We start from the raw sequence: 17,613 nt of genomic DNA on the forward strand, positions 1-17,613 counted from the left end.
GTATTGTTGGCATTTAACAATTGATAACTTATCTAAGATGTATAAATGTATGTCAAATGTATGTTGGAAGTGTAAAAACAAAGAAAGGACTTTTCACCATCTATGGTGGACATGTGATAAACCAAAAAAAAAAAAATTTGGATTATGATTCATATCTTATTACGGAAAATCCTGAAAATGGAGATAAAAATGAAACTAGAACTTTTCCTCTTGGGTTTAACGGAAAAAGAACTGGAGAAAAAATTTGGAACTTTGTTAATCTATATGTTGACAGACTATTGTATGCGCAAAAACGGAAGGACACTTTGATTGGAGTTGGCTGAAATGGCAAAACTGACTACTTTGATTGATGGAAACCGCTTCTGAACTTTGTGCTTGATGTGGAAAATAGTGAAATTTTGATTTTGGGCATTCCAGATTAGATTGATAGATCTTTATAGAAATGACTTATTCATACTACTATGGAAAAGCAAAAAGCTGTGATTTGTTGTTAATGCCTTATTCTACTGTAACAGAGAGAGTTGGAAGTCAATGCTTCTTTTTCTTTCCCTATCCTTTCTCACTTTTCTTCCCCTTTTCGATTCCCCTCATTGTCTTATTATTTGCTTTTGTATTTTACAATGTCTTATAATTTAATAAAAATGTGATACTTAAGAAACACTAATTCATAACACGTCACAAAGCAAAGGTTTTCCAATATATGGTCTATTTTGCTATGACAGCATTGTGTTACCTTGCAGACTTGGGATACCAGGTATTGGTGTCATAGTTATTTCTTTCTCTCTGACACTGAGTGTGAATATTTGAAATTATAAAACTGCTAGTAGAGTGGCACTAATAATGACTTTGTTTCTGTTTGGACTGAAAAGTGCTTGCAGTAAAAACTGGATGACACAAGCATAAACATTTTGTTTGTGTTTAGTGCTTGTCAATTATCTTACTGTTTGAGGCTATGCAAAGTCATAGTCTGGGCTTTATATTTTATTTTAAACAAATTTTGGCTTTAAGACTTACTGAGATAAAATTAGCTGTAATAATATAGGCTTGCCTATATTGAGTTCTGTTAGGTGAAAGATATTAAACCTCTTACATTGAGTAGTTTCATGGAACCTGGTGAAATAGTTATCTCATGTTTATAATCTAATTTGATTCCTAAATGTTGATCTCCCCCCATTTGCTGATCACTTTAATTTTAAAATGGAAAATGATAAGACTGTAGGTTCCAGGTGTTCAGCATAACAATTCAGTTATTTGTTCGTTGAATTGGCCAAGTTTGAAATGGCCAAGTCCCAGATCTTTTTTCTGGCATCTCCTTGTAAAAAAAACAAAAACACACCATGGATCAGCACTGAAGAGGAACAGGACAGGAATTTCCTTCATCATTAAAATCAATATGATGTTGTTAATGAAGGGGAAAAGAGAAACACAGCAGCTTGATCAGATGCAAGTGTAATTAAAAATGCTGGCTTGTACTGCGCTTCAGTCCTGTAGCCATAATAACTCTTCATGTCCTGGGCCGGCATATCCCTCGGTTGGTTATATATCTTAAAACACCTGCTTGCAACTGGGCCAGAAGACTGGCATAGGAGCAACTTAGCGCAGGCACTACAAGAACCTTTTTAGTGAGAGATAAAACTAATATTTCCTCCCCAAAGCTTAAGAAAGGCTTTGAAGAATTCTTCCTCCCGTCTGAGGTAAGCACGCCTACAAACGTGTGCGGGGTGGGCTGCGTTTCCATACCCCCACCCCCCGCTATCCCCCGAGACAACTGGCGCGGGAGAGAAAAAGTGCCCGTGACGGGACATCGCCGGGCATTGCACAGGCGCCTGGTTGGTGCTCGGCGGTCCTGCGCGCGCTGTGTGCGCGAGGGAGCGTGTGTGGTTACCACGGGCCGGGGAGGAAGAGCAGCAGGGGGCTGTGCCTGGGCTTGGTGGGGGGGTGGGGGAGAGGCTCTCTTGCACGCCGCGCTCAAGTGACATTCAGGGCGAACACCACATGTCTAACTCAACCAGCCGGACAGGCAGCGAATTACTAAGACTCGCGCGGACAAACGCCTTTCGCTCCCGACTGGCCTAAACGTTAAAATAAACTCAATTGCTGGCCGTCGCTCTCGGGCTCCCCAAGAGTTCCTCTCCCCTCCCAGCGCCAATTTCGCCTCAGTCTCTCTCTTTTTCTCTCGCCTTTGGAGAGTTTTCCTCGCTGGAAGAATGGAAACAATCTAAGCAGCCTTCGCCTGCCCTCCTTCTGCCCGCTGAAAACAACAACAAAAAAGGAGAACTAAATCAAAGCCAACTAGCGGCCGAGTGCGACGCAAGTGGCGGCGGGGGCTACGGACTTCGGAAGGAAGTCTTTTCGTGGACTTGTCCCGCTGTTTCTTGGCAGGCAAGGAGCTTCGGGCGAGCTCGGTCCTCCTTCCGAGCCAAGGCTCATATCGCCTGACGAACTTTGGGCAAGGTTGGCGCGGGCCAAACAAGGCTTGGCCGTTCAGGTAAGCGGGATGCCGGGCAACGGCTCGCCGTGTTGGGGGGGGGGGGGCTTCAACAATAGCAGAGAAGCCTCTGGACTACCCCAGGTCGTCTGGCTTGGGCGCTAGGGAATTCTGAGCCTTTGGACGGGGTCTCGCTGGTGCTTTAGAATAGTTGACGTTACTATTGGGTGGCTTTGGGTGCGTAAGGAGAGCCAGGTCAGCTCCGCTCCTGATTCTCCCTCCAGAGTCCACGGAGAGAAATCTGGGCTTCGGCTAAGACTTCGAGCCCTGCCCAGACTGCCCCGAGAGGCACTCCAGGAAGTTGTTAGAAGCGTTGCAGAATCCTAAGAGGTTGTGCGCGGGTGAGACATAAAGATGCAGCATCTTTGGAAACTTGTAAATACATCATGGCTATTCTCTCTCATCTCTTTCTTTTCTCCACCTTCTTCAGTTTTATAATGGCAACCAATTCATTAGGTGGTTTGCCGTAGTGGACTGCCCAGCACATAACTCCGAAAAAGATTGAGCATCAGCTCTAAAGAAGGAGAGTCTAATTTTGATAGACAAGGTCTGATCTCTCTTCGGAATTTAAATCTATAAAGTTTTATGAAGCCTGGTTGTTGTTGTTTTCCCCAATCGCAGGGTAGCACCGTTTCTTTTTTTATGTCCATGCGGTTTTTGTTGGCTTTCCACAATCTTTTGATGAGACAATTCTGCCTTGCCAGTCTTAATCCGGATAGTCTTCACTTGGGATGTTTATCCTTTCCCTAACAACAGTGTGCCTGCCACTGGGAAGGAAAGAGAAGGAACAACCCAGAGTTCATCTTTTCCTCTGCCAGTTGGTAGTGTGGGACTGTTTCAAGGAGATTCAACTTTGCAGTCACTCAACAAGGTTTCATTATTTCCCTTCAGTCCAAACTTACTTTCTGTCCAGTTGTGGTTTATTTGATGTAACACATGAGAAACTGAGCAAAAGCTCCCTATTAGACTTATCAGACCGCAATGAGTTTGTAGAAGGTTCCTGTCTAAAAGCTTTTCATTTTTGGTGCATGGAATGTTTGCTTTTTATATTAGTTTTCTTTCAATCCAACAGTAACATGTCCTTTCCTACGGTCAACCATTTATTATTTCTACTGTAAAGTTTTTTCTCAAAATACAACCAGACTCAGCAGCAGGTTTGCATTTAGCACGTTGTTGCAAAAGGGAAAGCAAGAAATGCAGAATAAGCCAGAAGAAGAGAGAGAGAGATAAGAGGCAGAGTGACCTTTATATCTAATGTAAGTGCTTACCATTCCATCTATGAATGTAGTTACTTTCTTCCCAAGTTTTGTGCAGCCTAACTACTTAGAGGATATTGAATACTGGCACTTGCCTCCATCTAAATCATCATCACAGCCTGACCAAAATCTAAACTATCAAGCTGAAGTGTAATCAGTTGTTTAAAAACAGTCAGAATAGTTTCAGCGATGTAAATTTTCTTTTCCAAATATCAGTAACAGTTGGGGACACACACACATAACCAAAATGCAAATATGAAATAAAAATAAAATAAAATATTTTCTTTAAAAATATGTCATGTTTTCAACAGACCTGCTGTGTAGGATTATTTATTATTAAGCATACATTCGAAGAAATAAATAGGCTTTTCTAGATGATTTTAAAATAGTTTTCACTTATGCATTTTTGGAAATTCTAGTGGAATAGCCTTGCAGTTGATTTTGGCAATAACCCTGCTTTAAATTGTCAGAATAAAGCAAAGTAATTGAACATGTGCTAGTAGAAGAAGTGAAAATTGATTATATTGGTTTGTATTAGACATTTTAGTTAATAGAATTGAAAGCATGGCTATGAAACATATCTTCGTTATTTGTAAATAGAACTTTTTAATCTATAAATAATATATACTTACTGTACTATTTAATACTTCCATTATTACTGTATCATAATTTTCTTCAAGATAGATAAGTTAGTTATGCAGATCAGTGCAATATTTTCCCAATACCACTGAAAATGGGGAAGGGGTGGAGAGATAATGCTGTCTTAGAAACAAGTGGAAAGATGGGCTAAGATAGAGAACAGAAGATCTGTTTGTAGCTTTTCAGCTCTATTGTTATTCTTTTACCACTTTTTAAAAACAAACAATGCACCAACCTGAGTATGTGACATTTTCATTGAATAATATAGTTGAACAATAAAAATTATTTTAAAAAAGTAATCTGTTTAATTCTGAATCAGTAATACTGAAAGGGAATTATAATGGTAATACAGATTCAAATTGCAATCATAACATCTTTTTAAAGGATTTGGTTGGTTACTTTCTGTGCTCAACTCTGTAAAAATGATTTCAGATTCATTTGATTGGCTTATATTTTCCCTTTTTTAATCTTGATAACTGAACGAAAATTGATGGCATCAGATTTTATCTCAGATTTTTTTCCACATAAATCTATATTTGACTGCATGTCTGCTCAGAAACAAGTGGCACTGTTAACAGGATTACTTTGAAACAGGTCTTAGACTGCAGTCCTATGAACACAGCTGTTTTATTTCTGAGTAAACGTGTAAGTCTTAGTCGCATGTCTAATATTATATGACATTAAAGAAGTATTCAGAAATGTATTTAGAGACAAAAGTTAATAGAAATACAGGATAATTCTATAATATTAAACCTGCTTTTTGTTAGAAAACTAGAATAATTTTGAAATGCATATTAGAAGAGGCAGTCAGAAAACTGAATAATTCAACTGTCAAGGATATTAATGTGAATATAGAGTCAACCTGTATAGTCACTTAATGCAGATTGCGAAGGTACGTTTTATTAATATTTATTATTTCCCCCCAGATGTTTCAAATACAAGGACATTGAAGAAATTAGAATAAAATTAAAACAATAGAAACCACATTTTAGAAACAGCATGTAGAAACAAGATTGATAGAAGATATCAAAATAGTGACACTAAAATACATCACTTATTGCATAACATTTATTATATAAAACTATTATTTATTACGTAAAATTATATATTACTATATAAGGCATCAGAAACAGGAATTAGTAATAAAACCTAGACAACAGGACACTTGGCACCAAAAAGGAGTAGCAAGTGTAAAGGAAAGGCATTTCAAAACCAAAGTGACCATAATGAAAAGACATTTTATTCCATGGCCACTTTCAAACTTTTTACTGAGGGCCATAGAAAGAAAAAGATAAACCTTTTGAAGATTATAAAGAGACCAAACAGGTCCACACAAGAAGATACATTCCATCTTATTGAGATTACAAATCACTTAGAGATTTATATGTTAAAACTAGTATGTTGAATTGGATGTGATAATTCTTTGGAAGGCAAAGAAGTACTGATGCAGATTGATTCCTAATGCCTGGTTCTCATTAAAACCTTTGCAGGATCGAACCTTGTTTTGCAGTAGCTTTATCTTATAAACATTCAAAGACAATTGCACTGAATGAAACAATGGCTAATAGTTTCATCTTCTTTTCTTACATTTCTGGTATCAACTTGTAGTAGTTCATTACAATATTGCATTTATGATGCAGCTGTTTTTAACTTATAGGGTAAAACTTACATTTCTAGAAATGCATGTACATGTAATTGTCTAATGTTCCTATCATAAATGGGTCTTGTAAAATAAATACTCATTTATATCAATGATTTATCATTGTTAATCTGCCATATTCCTAACAGGAAATATTCTTTTGAACCCTTCCCACTCTTTTTTTAAAATGACATTTTTAATATATAGAATTTTTTAAAAAAATGATATCTTAAAGATTATTGGCATTTTCTTCTCCTTTTATAATGATAATGAACTGAAATATGGGCTAATCTGAAGGGCATATTTTAGTTCTGAAATCTTTCTAGAATATTTTTTATTTTGTGAAGCAAAAATATTATTTGATATTGGCATACAATCACTTTTCTTTTATATTGTCTTTTTATTACAAAACCTGCAGAACTTTGGAAATATTTCTTATAGATTCTTAATTTTTACTACATAATCATAGACATTCACGCACACACAAATTTCTATTTTAGGAGCCACTGAAGAGGTATTGTGCTTTATAGTCTACATTAATTGTATGATTATTATTGATTATAAATATTATATTTAAAACATCTTAGGGTCAAACTAGATATCTTTAGATAGAGCTTGAAAAGATTTCTCTCTCAAATTTTGGAGCAGTCTTAGCTAATTATTGCATTTATTATAATAACATATTATGTATTATCTTAGTTGTGCCACTTGTTATGTTTCTATTAAATTATGCTAATTATGTTTTACTATTATAAAAATTAAAAATATTTGACAATTATAATTTTAGATCTAGGGCTGCCATTTTGATTCTTGCTGTTCAGTCTGAATGGAAATCCTTGCCCTCCTATACTTTAGTCCTTCAGTTTGTGCCAACTGGTCAGAGGACAGTTGCCTATTTACTTAACAAAGGTGTGATCTATTTGATGTGATCTATTTGATGCTATTGCTATATTATTATTATTTGGAGTAACTGTCCCTCAAAGGCATAACATTAAAAAAGGATTAATATAATAATTAAATCAAGACATGCCTATTATATGAAGGTAAATAATGCAAGAATTATTATAGGTATGTATGTCTGCAGTATCGTAACTATTAGTCAGATTAAGATATTAATAGAGAAATAACTGGAAGTAGAAATAAAAGTTTCCTTTATGCTTAGACTTAAACTAACATTAGATACTTTTATTGTTAATAGTGTTGGAAAGAAATTAAACACCAAGATATAACTTTTCTCTATGCTTTAGATTATCTGTTACTTTATAGCAAATTTATAACCGCTTTTCTAGTTGTCACTAATGTTCAATATGTTTCTTTTTTTTGTCACTAATGTTCAGTATGTTTCTTTATGTCACTTCATATTATAATAGACTGAAAAGTTCTGGATAATTTTTTTCAATTAATATTTTGATGTATTATTGACATCATATGATAAATTAAGACGTGCATGATTGTCTAAGTGCCTAGAAAAATACATTACATTTAAAAAAATACATTAGATTTTTCATTGAATTATATGTCAATCTATACTAAAGTGATTTGGAATTACTTGTTACACATTCATTTCATTATAAGTAGATAACATTTAATTTGACTTACATTTTGATATCTGTAAATGTATTTACATGCACTCACACACATATTTGCAGTATCTGTTATGTGACTGAAGGTAAGCATTTATCAGAAGTTACCTTTTGCAAAAAAAAAAAGATTTTAAATTGATTTAAGTGTTAGGCAGCTTTGAAGATAATCTTTAAATCTTTAATAAATTAGTGCAAATCCATGTTTTAGATATGGTTCTTATCTTTAAAAAAGAATGATTTGATCATAATCCTATAAATTCCATGTAAAACACGTATCTTAAATACAAAAGTCTTTTCAAAACAAATGATGCTGGTGTGTTTACAAATCTGTCCTGCCCTTTTAAAAAGTGTAAATTGTTTAATAAACATAATCAACAATTTCATTTTGTAATTATATTCAAGGTCAGATAAAAAATGTTTTAGACTTGGCTATTAGTTTTAAAAGACATGCTAGGGAAAACAGTCCAAAAATCTAACTTAAATTGAGATGAAGTAAGGCCAGATTCAATCTGTGGTGCTAGCAACTTCTTGGAATGAAGTGACAGCTTTAACCTCAGAACATCTGAATTCTAGCTTCAGTTACAGTGCAGCTTTTGGAGAGAAAAGTATGCCTTGTTTATGCATTCATTTAAATGCATTACATTTTTTTTCATTATTTTTAAAAATTGCATGACTTTTTTGAAAGGACTGCTTTTAATCTTGCAGTTCAAAAGCTTAATTTAATTATTTAAATGTAACTTAATTTAATTATCAAACAGTTATTTATAGTGTCATCCTTCACTTAAAAAGAGAAAAAATAGGTACAGATATAAATACAAATGTAACGTATTATATTATTGTATTTTTGTAACTCTGGTTACCTTTACAGAAGATTATATTGAAATATTTCTAATGAAATGTACAAGAATAGTATCAATATGAAGCTATTTTGGATTCTTTTGGAAAATAAAGTAAATTTTGTCTATTACTTTTCATGTGCTAATCATATAATAGACTATAAGTCCATAGGACAATATGATTGAAATAAACAATTCTTTTTTCAAATGCAATACATTTTAAGAAAATTTATTTCTTGAGTAGTATTTAATATATCCATTGGTTTTAAATAAGAAACAGTGGAGTTTTAAAGTAATGTATAATACATTATCTTTAATTCTGGAAGTTGTACAATTGGTACCATATAACAGTGATTGTAAGATCTTTTGAAATTCTGCATTTCTGTATATTTTTGTAGAGTTTCTTTTAAGCAAATACAATATTTTTATAACCTGGTGAACTAGACTAAAATAAATGAAGGGTATTTATTTATATTTATTAATAAACTTATGTTAGATTTATATTAGCCTTTTTCTTGGAAGCTTAACACAGTATACATAGTAGTTCCTATTTAGCAGAATCAATCTTCACTATGGTCAGAGACCAGCACAAAAGTTAAACATCAAAATAAATACATTCTCTAAAAATTATTAGAAAATAACTAAGCAAAGTAGTAATATGAACAAGGATCTTTAGTTCTTTAGATGTTTATTATCATTGCAGCGGTAAAAAATTTCGCTTCTGGATGAATGGTGGCTGGATTTGAATCCTGGAGGAGATGGTTCATCTAGAAATTATCTATTAGAGACCTCTCTAGAAAACTCTCTAATAGAGGGAGAATATATGTTGATCTGATGTCCCTGTTGTACTTGCCCCACGACAGGACATGTGAGTTATCTTCAACTTCCTCATTGCCACATGTACACATTCACTCAGCTATTGAGGTTTTATCATATCTGCTCCTATTTATCAGACATTATCTAATTATAAAATTGTAGATGTTACAATTAAATATAGGAAATAATGTCTGAGCTTGGTATATTTTATCAGTCTACTTAAATTTAGTCGAAAGAATAATAATACTACCTGCAACATTATCCATTTTTTCTAATTGGAAGTATACAAGCAGACAAGAGACACTAGCTAGAACTACTGATTCTATGAGACAAAAAGCAACAATAACATTTTGTATTAATTTCCTACTCACTATTCAAAGCATAGGCCATGTTCTTCTGCTCCACTTCTAATGTAGTGTTTTTCACATTATATCTCCTTAAGGGCACATATTCAGTTCATTTAGTGTGATTCAGATGACTGCAGATTAAATCCAGCAGTTAATTTGCAAAGAATTGAATGTTTCTCCAAATGAGTCAGTAGGTACTGTGCTATACTTTATCATAAATTTACAAACAGCTGAATGATTATAATACTTGACTAAATGGAAAGCTGATGATTTAAAAGTCAGCAGAAACATTTTAGCCTTTTTAAACAAGTTAGTTTTATTGCATGGACACTCCTTTTCCTTACTTTTTTGTGTCCATTTTTTACCTTTTCATAGTTTTTCAGTCATTTCAGGTAGAAGTGTTAACTCACAAATTAATCAAATTAACATATGCGCTGTTTATCTGTGTTTATAAAGACAGATTTGTAGTCATGTTACGCTAAAAAGCATTGATAAGAGAAGAATAGGAAAGAATTTTGGTTTACGATGCTTGTTGTAACTGCATATGTGCAGTATAGAAATTTTGATGTTTTAAATTTGTCTATATATACAAATGTGCCCATGTATGTGTTTATATACAAGAACCCATACCTCCCACATAAATTCTAGAATGGAAACTTTTGCTGGTTTCTATTATGACTATTTCCTACTTGTCTTCAAAGATGTTTTGTAATTAGAAGAGTTTTAATGGCAAAGAGCACTTAGGAAGAAGTTTTTTTCAGCAGAAAAACAATTAGTCTGAGATTTGTATGGTTGTTTTTTCTCCAAATAAAAACAGCTGAATAAAGGATGCTTGTTTAAATTCAGAAAAAATGTTGTGCATAGTATGACTTTAAAAAATATAATTTCATGCATAAATTATATGAAAGAAATGTTTGAATAAACCTGTATATAATCAGGCTGCAAATAAGCTGAAGATTGTAAGTATAAATTTTAAGAAAAATGTGTATTTATGAGGAACAGCTGCAAGAATAGCAATTGATATTGAAGAGAACATATAAACAATTCCTTTGCCTTGATGAAGCAAAGAAAACATTTTTAATCTTCTTTCATCCGTGGGGTTTTATTATGATTATAAATGAGTGTATTGCTGTCACCATTCTTTCAATCAAAATTCCTTTGTATCCACAGATAGCATATTTAATGATTTCTAAACTCTCTGTTCAAATACTAGGAAAGACTCAAACTAAAAATAAAAAACACAAGAAAATGATTTATTATTTGAAAAGATTGCAGTAAACTATTACTACAGAGATTTGCTCTTAATAACCCAGGGGAGGAAATCAGAACTCCAGAATATAAATGCTTCAGAACTGGAGAAAGTAAGATGTATAACATTTAGAGAGAAAAAAAAACAAGGGTGAGAAAAGCCTAATAAATATTGCTTAAAGGAACAATTTAAGAATTATTATTATTACGATTTGAAAAACCTGCTCCCCCAAGAAATGTTACGAAGTAGCTGTAATTAATTGACACTGAAATCAGTAAGATGAGTTTACCATAAATCACGTCATTGTTTTAGCAAGAGCTATTGTAGGTACCATTATATTTGTATGATGAAATAAATAATGCAAGTGATACAAAAAAAATTGAACGGCATGTTAAATGTGGTTGACAGGCATTTGTCATACTTTTCAAGAATAACCTCCCCTTATGCCTGAAGAGAAAAGTTTTGGATCAGTGTGTGCTTCCTGTTCTAACATATTCCAGTGAAACATGACACTAATTTTACAATCAATGCAAAAGTTACAAGTGGTGCACAGAGTCATGGCAAGTTACATGCTCAGCATACAAGACAAGATGGAAAGACCTGCACATGGATTAGAGAACAAACGGAAATATCCAATGCTATCAAAACTGGAAAAGAATTGAAAAGGAAATGGGAGAGTCACATGGCAAGAAGAAATGGTGGCAGATGGAGTCATACATAGCAGTCATAGTATGGAGCCCACTTGATAAAAATCATCCATGAAAGAGACCTAAAACAAGATGGAGTGACAACCTCAGCAAGTATTGCAGGCCAAATTGGCAAAAGAAAGCTTAAGACAGTATTGGTTGAAAACATACAGAAGAAGCCTTCATCCTGCAGTAGGTAGACGATGGCTAGAATGATGATGGTGAAATAAATAATAAATGGACATACGCAACAAAAATAAAAAAATATTGTATAATTATATTTAATGATATTTTATGGAATAATAATTAGGATATATTATTTCAATAAGGAGAAGTAGAAAAATAACTGTAATGAATACAACTAAACACTTAAACAAGGTATGACATTGTACATTTTTGTACTCAAAAACAAGTTCTTTGTTACACATTTGTTACATATATGCATACATACAATTACCTGTTTGTGCAAAAGTTCATCTTAATGGCAGTTGCTTTTGGCAGTGAGTTTTATTTGGCTGATTTGTGGATTGCAATAACAATTGACTTGTATCAGAAGTTGGTTTGCTTTGTAGAAAGAGAATTTCACACTATGGTTCCATCTGCCTTGAGAAAATATAACCTAGAGACTGGAATTCTTTTATGGAAATTTTGCATCAAAAAGAATAGAAATGAACTTAAGGTTTTGATTAGAATAGAAAAGAGTCATGATGTAACTTTAGAGAGACAAGTTAAGGTACAATTGTACTTACAACTACTGTGAGGAAGATCAGATGTTACTTCTTTATATGTTTATATTTTTTTTCTGCTATTTTTATTCTATTTTTCTTTCTTTCTCCACTTTTAGTTTTTTCTTTTTTCCCATTTGAATTGAACTGAATGGCATTTGTTTTCAGTACAAAATCACTCAGTGTTCTTGCAAAACTACAGAGAGAATAATAATAATTTACCAATAAAAGGGGGAAGTAAAACATAATAATAAAAAGGATAAATAATAATACTACAGCCACACTGTATGGGTTAACACACACACACACACACACACACACACACACACACACACACACACACAAAAGACAGAACTCCGAGAATTAGGTGTTTAGCAGAGTGATGGCATGAGGGAAAAAACTGTGCCCGTATCTAGTTGTCTTGGCACTGTCACAAGGGAAAGAGTTGAAACAGTTTATATCCAGGCTGTGAGGGGCCTGCAGATAACTGTTCAGTGTTCCTTCTCACCCATGCAATATACAGGTCTTCTGTAGAAGGCAGACTGGTTGCAATTATTCTTTCTGTAGTTTTGACTGTCAGTTGGAATCTGTACCTGCCCTGTTTGGTTACTATAACAAACTAGACAGTTATAGAAGTACAAATAACTGGCTCAATAATTCTTCTGTAAAACTGTATCAGCAGCTCCTGGGTAGTCTGAACTTTCTGAGTTGATACAGGTAGAATATTCTTTGTTGTGTCTTTTTAATGATGGTTCTAATGTTAAGCGTCCATTTAAAATCCTGGGAGATTATAGAACCCCCAAACTCTACTGGTGATACTGTCCTGTCGAATACAGTAGGATGGGCTCCTCCTAATATCCATTCTCATCTCCATAGTTTTAAGCATATTCAGCTCCAGATTGTTATGGCTGCACCAAAGACCAGTTGTTCCATCTTCCATCTATAGTAGATGCAGGCTCATCACTGTCTCGAATGAGGCCAATAATTGTTGTATCATCTGAAAACTTCAGAACTTTAACAGACAGTTAAACCCTTGAGGTTCAGTCATTGGTATAGAGCAGGGATGTCAAACTCAATGCCCACAGGCTGGATCCTGCCCAGGGGGGGTTTAGATCTGGCCCATGAGGCCATCCTGGACATAGCAAAGACTGGCCCACAGTGTCTATACCAGTGAAAACAGAGCTTGGGAGGGCCCTGTGCGGCAGAGGGTTGTAGGAGGCTGGCGCAGCTGAAAACAGAGCTCAGGAGCCTATTTTCACTGGCAGAGCGCTCGGGCCACCACAGGCACCCCAACAGAACTGATGTCAAGATGGCCACACCCACCCTCGCCACACTCCCCAGAGGTTAAACACAAGCCTGATGATGCCCTCAATGAAATAGAGATTGACACCCCTGCTATAGAAAAATAAGAGCAATGTAGACAGCCCTGAGGGTCCTTTCTTATTTTAATTCTAGCTTAGTTTCTATGGTTTTTATTATCATTAAGACTTTCAATAAGATATAAATAAACATAAAATATGATCCACAGAGATAGAAAACATGCATACTTGTGAAATTACGTTAAATAAATAACGATTTATTCTCCCTAGTGGTGGAGGCAGCATCTAGGCTGGGTTAATCTTCATCCACTCATTGCGAGGACTGGGTCTGATAAGGTTGTTTAACCACGCCCCTGCTAGGTAGACCCAGCTTTAGACTCAGTCCCTTGATGAGGACGGCTGCGTCATCGTCTTTCTCCAGTCAAAGCTTGTGATTAACCTGTAAAATTCCGCTAGTGAGTATTGGCCTGTCCTTTTGGAAATAGTACCATCGCTGACCCCAGCATTAAGGACCTTTCAGGATCCAAGCGCTTGGTGAGTCGGAGCCGCTAAGCCCTTTTAGGGCACGCAGGCTAATTTAAATTTGAGGTGGCTGTAACAACTGCAAGTGGCTTCTCCTCGCCTCGCCTAAGCCGCTTAATTACTTGCACCCAGCAGGAGGGGGCAGTTTCTTGCTGCCAGCTGGAGGCCGGCTGGAGGCTTTTTTGCTGCCCCTTCCCGCTCAGAATGTGAACAGATGGCCATTTAAACTCCCACCAGGGATACGCTCCACCGCTCCTGTCAGATAGTTGAGCAGTGAACCGCGGCAGATCCGAGACTGTTCTAAGAGAGGTGTTAATTATCTTTAACAGCCATGGAGTGACCCATAAAGTTGGTGGAAGACAGAAAGAAAATTTGCCTCAGTGCTGCGGGAGAGACGCGGCGGCAATACACATTCTCAGCTGAAGCTTTACTGAGCGGGTGGCACGACTGTTGGAAAAGGGCGCGAACCACCATTTGAATAACTGTCAGAGCGCTATGGCGGCCGCTATTGCCTCAGAACCTCCTGCAGCGGCGGAGAGGTCGGAGGAGCCTCAAACCACCCAGTCTGGGGAGAGAGCTTTGGTGCCTCATTCCTCCCCCAGCCTTCCATGTCTGAAGGCGGGGGATCAAAGGCGACTGTCAAGAAAGCAATAAGGGCTTCAGTAAAGGCAAAGAAGGCTAAAGAATCTAACAGCTCTCGTTATGAGAAACGAAAAGAAAAAGCACTGGAACATATTCATAAAAAAGGAGCCAGTAAGAAGTCTTCCCCTTCCCAGGCCTCTGATAAGCCACAGCAACCTCAAGGGCAATTGTCGTTGTTATCTCCTGGCAACAGGCAGAATAGGGAGGCTCCCCTTAACCCCATATTCCCCATCGATGTTTCAAATATCTGGGGGCCAGCTCAGGAGCCTCAGGTCTCCCTGCCTGTCAGGGAGGACATACTGCCACCTACTGTCCAGAGGTTGGATTCTCTTCCTTCAACCTCTAATACTGCACTCCTGGGCCAGGCACATCCCATGTTCTTGCCTAATTTTCAAGACATCATTGCCAGTGCCATATCACAGGACATCTCAGCAGGCCTGCAGCAACGGGATGCCCTGTCACAGAGACAAGCAACTGCCCCAGTCACAGCACCACCAGCATTAGCCCCAGAGGGGATACCTGCAGGCCCGGTGGTTTCTGATCAGGAGGATCAAGACCAATCCTCTGAATCAGAGGAAGGAGAACTCAAGGAGGCTGAACTCTCAGAAGATGAGGGAAGGGACACTGATCAAAAAGCCTTTTCGAGCCTCTTCCCTTCACCTCTTTTTCCATCTTTACTGTATAAAGCAAAGGCAGCCTCCAAAATTGGGGTTCAACCAGCAGTGGCCACGCCTCGGCCTATGACTGTTTGTGCAGAATCCCTGTATTCTGAACAGGTCCTTCCAGCCGAGACCATACCAATGCCGAAGATATTTGTGGATTTGATTCAGAGGCAGTGGACGGCTCCCACATCGGGACCAAGTCCCTCTGCCTCAGATAAATTTTCTTTTAATGTCGCTAATGATTTGGCACAGTTTCTGTCCACCCCCACTGTAGATTTCCCTCTATACACCAGCTTATATGCCACGGGCTCCTGAAGATGTCCTAAAGCCAGAGGAAAAGAAGGCGGACCTGACTTTGCAGAGAGGTCACCAGGCGGCAGCCTGGGCAGTCAGGGCTGCCACCACAGCCTCCTTCTTCCCCCAGCCATGCCTGCTTTGGTGCATCCCTATCTCGGATATACGCGCTCACCAGGACATTGCAAAATTAGTGGCTGCTATTCAGTTTGCTTCGGATGCTACACTAACTTCCGCCAGATTCGCCGCCAGAGCCATGGCCTCGGTGGCGTCCCGCAGACTCCTGTGGCTCCGACAGTGGCAAGCTGATGCACGCCACAAGTGGAAACTAGCCTCTGCCCCATTCAAGGGCAGTTCTCTCTTCGTCGATGCATTGGATCCATACCTGGTGGAAAAGAAAGAAAAGAGGAAGGTCCTTCCCTCAGCACCCAAGAAGGGCTTCAATCGTCCAGTGTCATACCACAGGCGTTCTTCCTTTCGAGGCCAGGATTTTGGTTCATCCTTTCGGAACCAGGACTATGGTTCCTCCTTTTGGGGGACGGACTATGGGAGCCAGGCTCCCTCTTCCAGGCAGAGAGCACAACCTGACTGGTATCAATGGGGGAAGGCCTCCAGGCATCCCTTTTGGGGTGGGGGAGGATATTATTATTGCAGAACCTAGCCTCACCGGGGCCAGTTATCCCATCGGAAGTAGGCTGGCCTTATTTGCTAATGTGTGGAATACGACTACCCCCGACGTTTTGGTTAGGTCCACCGTTAGAGAAGGGCTTGCCCTGGAGTTTATCTCCAACCCCCCCCCCCGGAACTTCAGGTCTCCTCCAACCCAGCTCGCAGACACCTCATGCAGGAGGCGATCCAACATCTCCTCGATATACGAGCGATTCAACCGGTACCGGTGGACCAGAGGTGGGTTCCTACCAGTTCGCACCTATTCGGTAGAACCGGTTCGTCAAATCTACCGAACCGGTTTGAAGAGGTTCCACCAGTGGACCCGGAAAGCAGGCCACACCTATAGAAGAGGTTCCAAACTTTTTTGAAACCCACCACTGGTCCTTGGATATGATTATTCTACACTATCATGCTCATATTTATAAAACTCAGTGCCTCTGTGAAAGGTAAGGATGACTACTGTGTTTGTGGTGCAATCAGAACATTGCGTGTGTTGAAGTTGTTTTAACGCAAACCAAAGATGCCTTTTAAAAAACAAGTTTACATCATATTCATATGCATGCCAGTGCTGTGTGTGAGGTAATTTAAGGTGGTTCTGACAAGTGTCGTCGGCATCTTCATCTCCACTCCCATCCAGTCACATGGGTGGCAAGCCACTCCCACAAAGGAGGCCACACCCACAGAGTAGGTTCGAACAATTTTTGAAACCCACCACTGCGGTGGACAAACGCGGGCTGGGGTTTTATTCCATATTCTTTGTTATTCCTAAGGCCTCGGGGGGATGGAGAGCCATTTTGGATCTTAAGAAATTAAACAGGTTCATTTGTTATAAGCTTTTTAAGATGCATTCTTTGCATTCCATTTTGGGTTCCATCAGACGTGGTGGTTTTTTAACTTCAATTGACTTAATGGAGGCATACCTCCACATTCCTATTTTGCCCCAACATAGGCAGTTCCTCTATTTTTCCTATCTAGGGCAGCATTTCCAATACACTATCCTCCCCTTTGTGCTATCCTTGGCATCCCGGGTATTTATGAAAGTATTAGCGGGAAGTGCCCATTAGAATTCAGGCTTATCTTGATGATATTCTTATTCAATCTTCATCACCTAGACGGGCACTGAGAGATCTGGCATCCACTATCCAAGCCCTTCAGGCTCATGGGATTTTGATCAACGTTCCCAAGAGCCATTTCTACCCATCCACCAGGTTGGTGCATTTGGGGGCATTGATCAACATGGC

The 17,613-nt window shown here is 37.8% G+C and overlaps 1 protein-coding gene across 1 annotated transcript in view; it reads left to right on the forward strand.

Annotated features, from left to right (window-relative positions):
• The first annotated feature begins 1,960 nt into the window (after positions 1-1,960).
• NDNF (neuron derived neurotrophic factor) overlaps positions 1,961-17,613 on the forward strand; it is a 55,179-nt gene continuing 39,526 nt past the window's right edge. The window contains exon 1 of the mRNA XM_087724433.1: positions 1,961-2,488. The gene's annotated coding sequence lies outside the window, so the exon portion shown is untranslated. The remainder of the gene's footprint in view (positions 2,489-17,613) is intronic.

Source organism: Thamnophis sirtalis, unplaced genomic scaffold, assembly GCF_051295495.1.
Source record: "Thamnophis sirtalis isolate CommonGarterSnake01/CBP01778 unplaced genomic scaffold, rThaSir2_p1.2 scaffold_10, whole genome shotgun sequence".
NCBI lineage: Eukaryota > Metazoa > Chordata > Lepidosauria > Squamata > Natricidae > Thamnophis > Thamnophis sirtalis.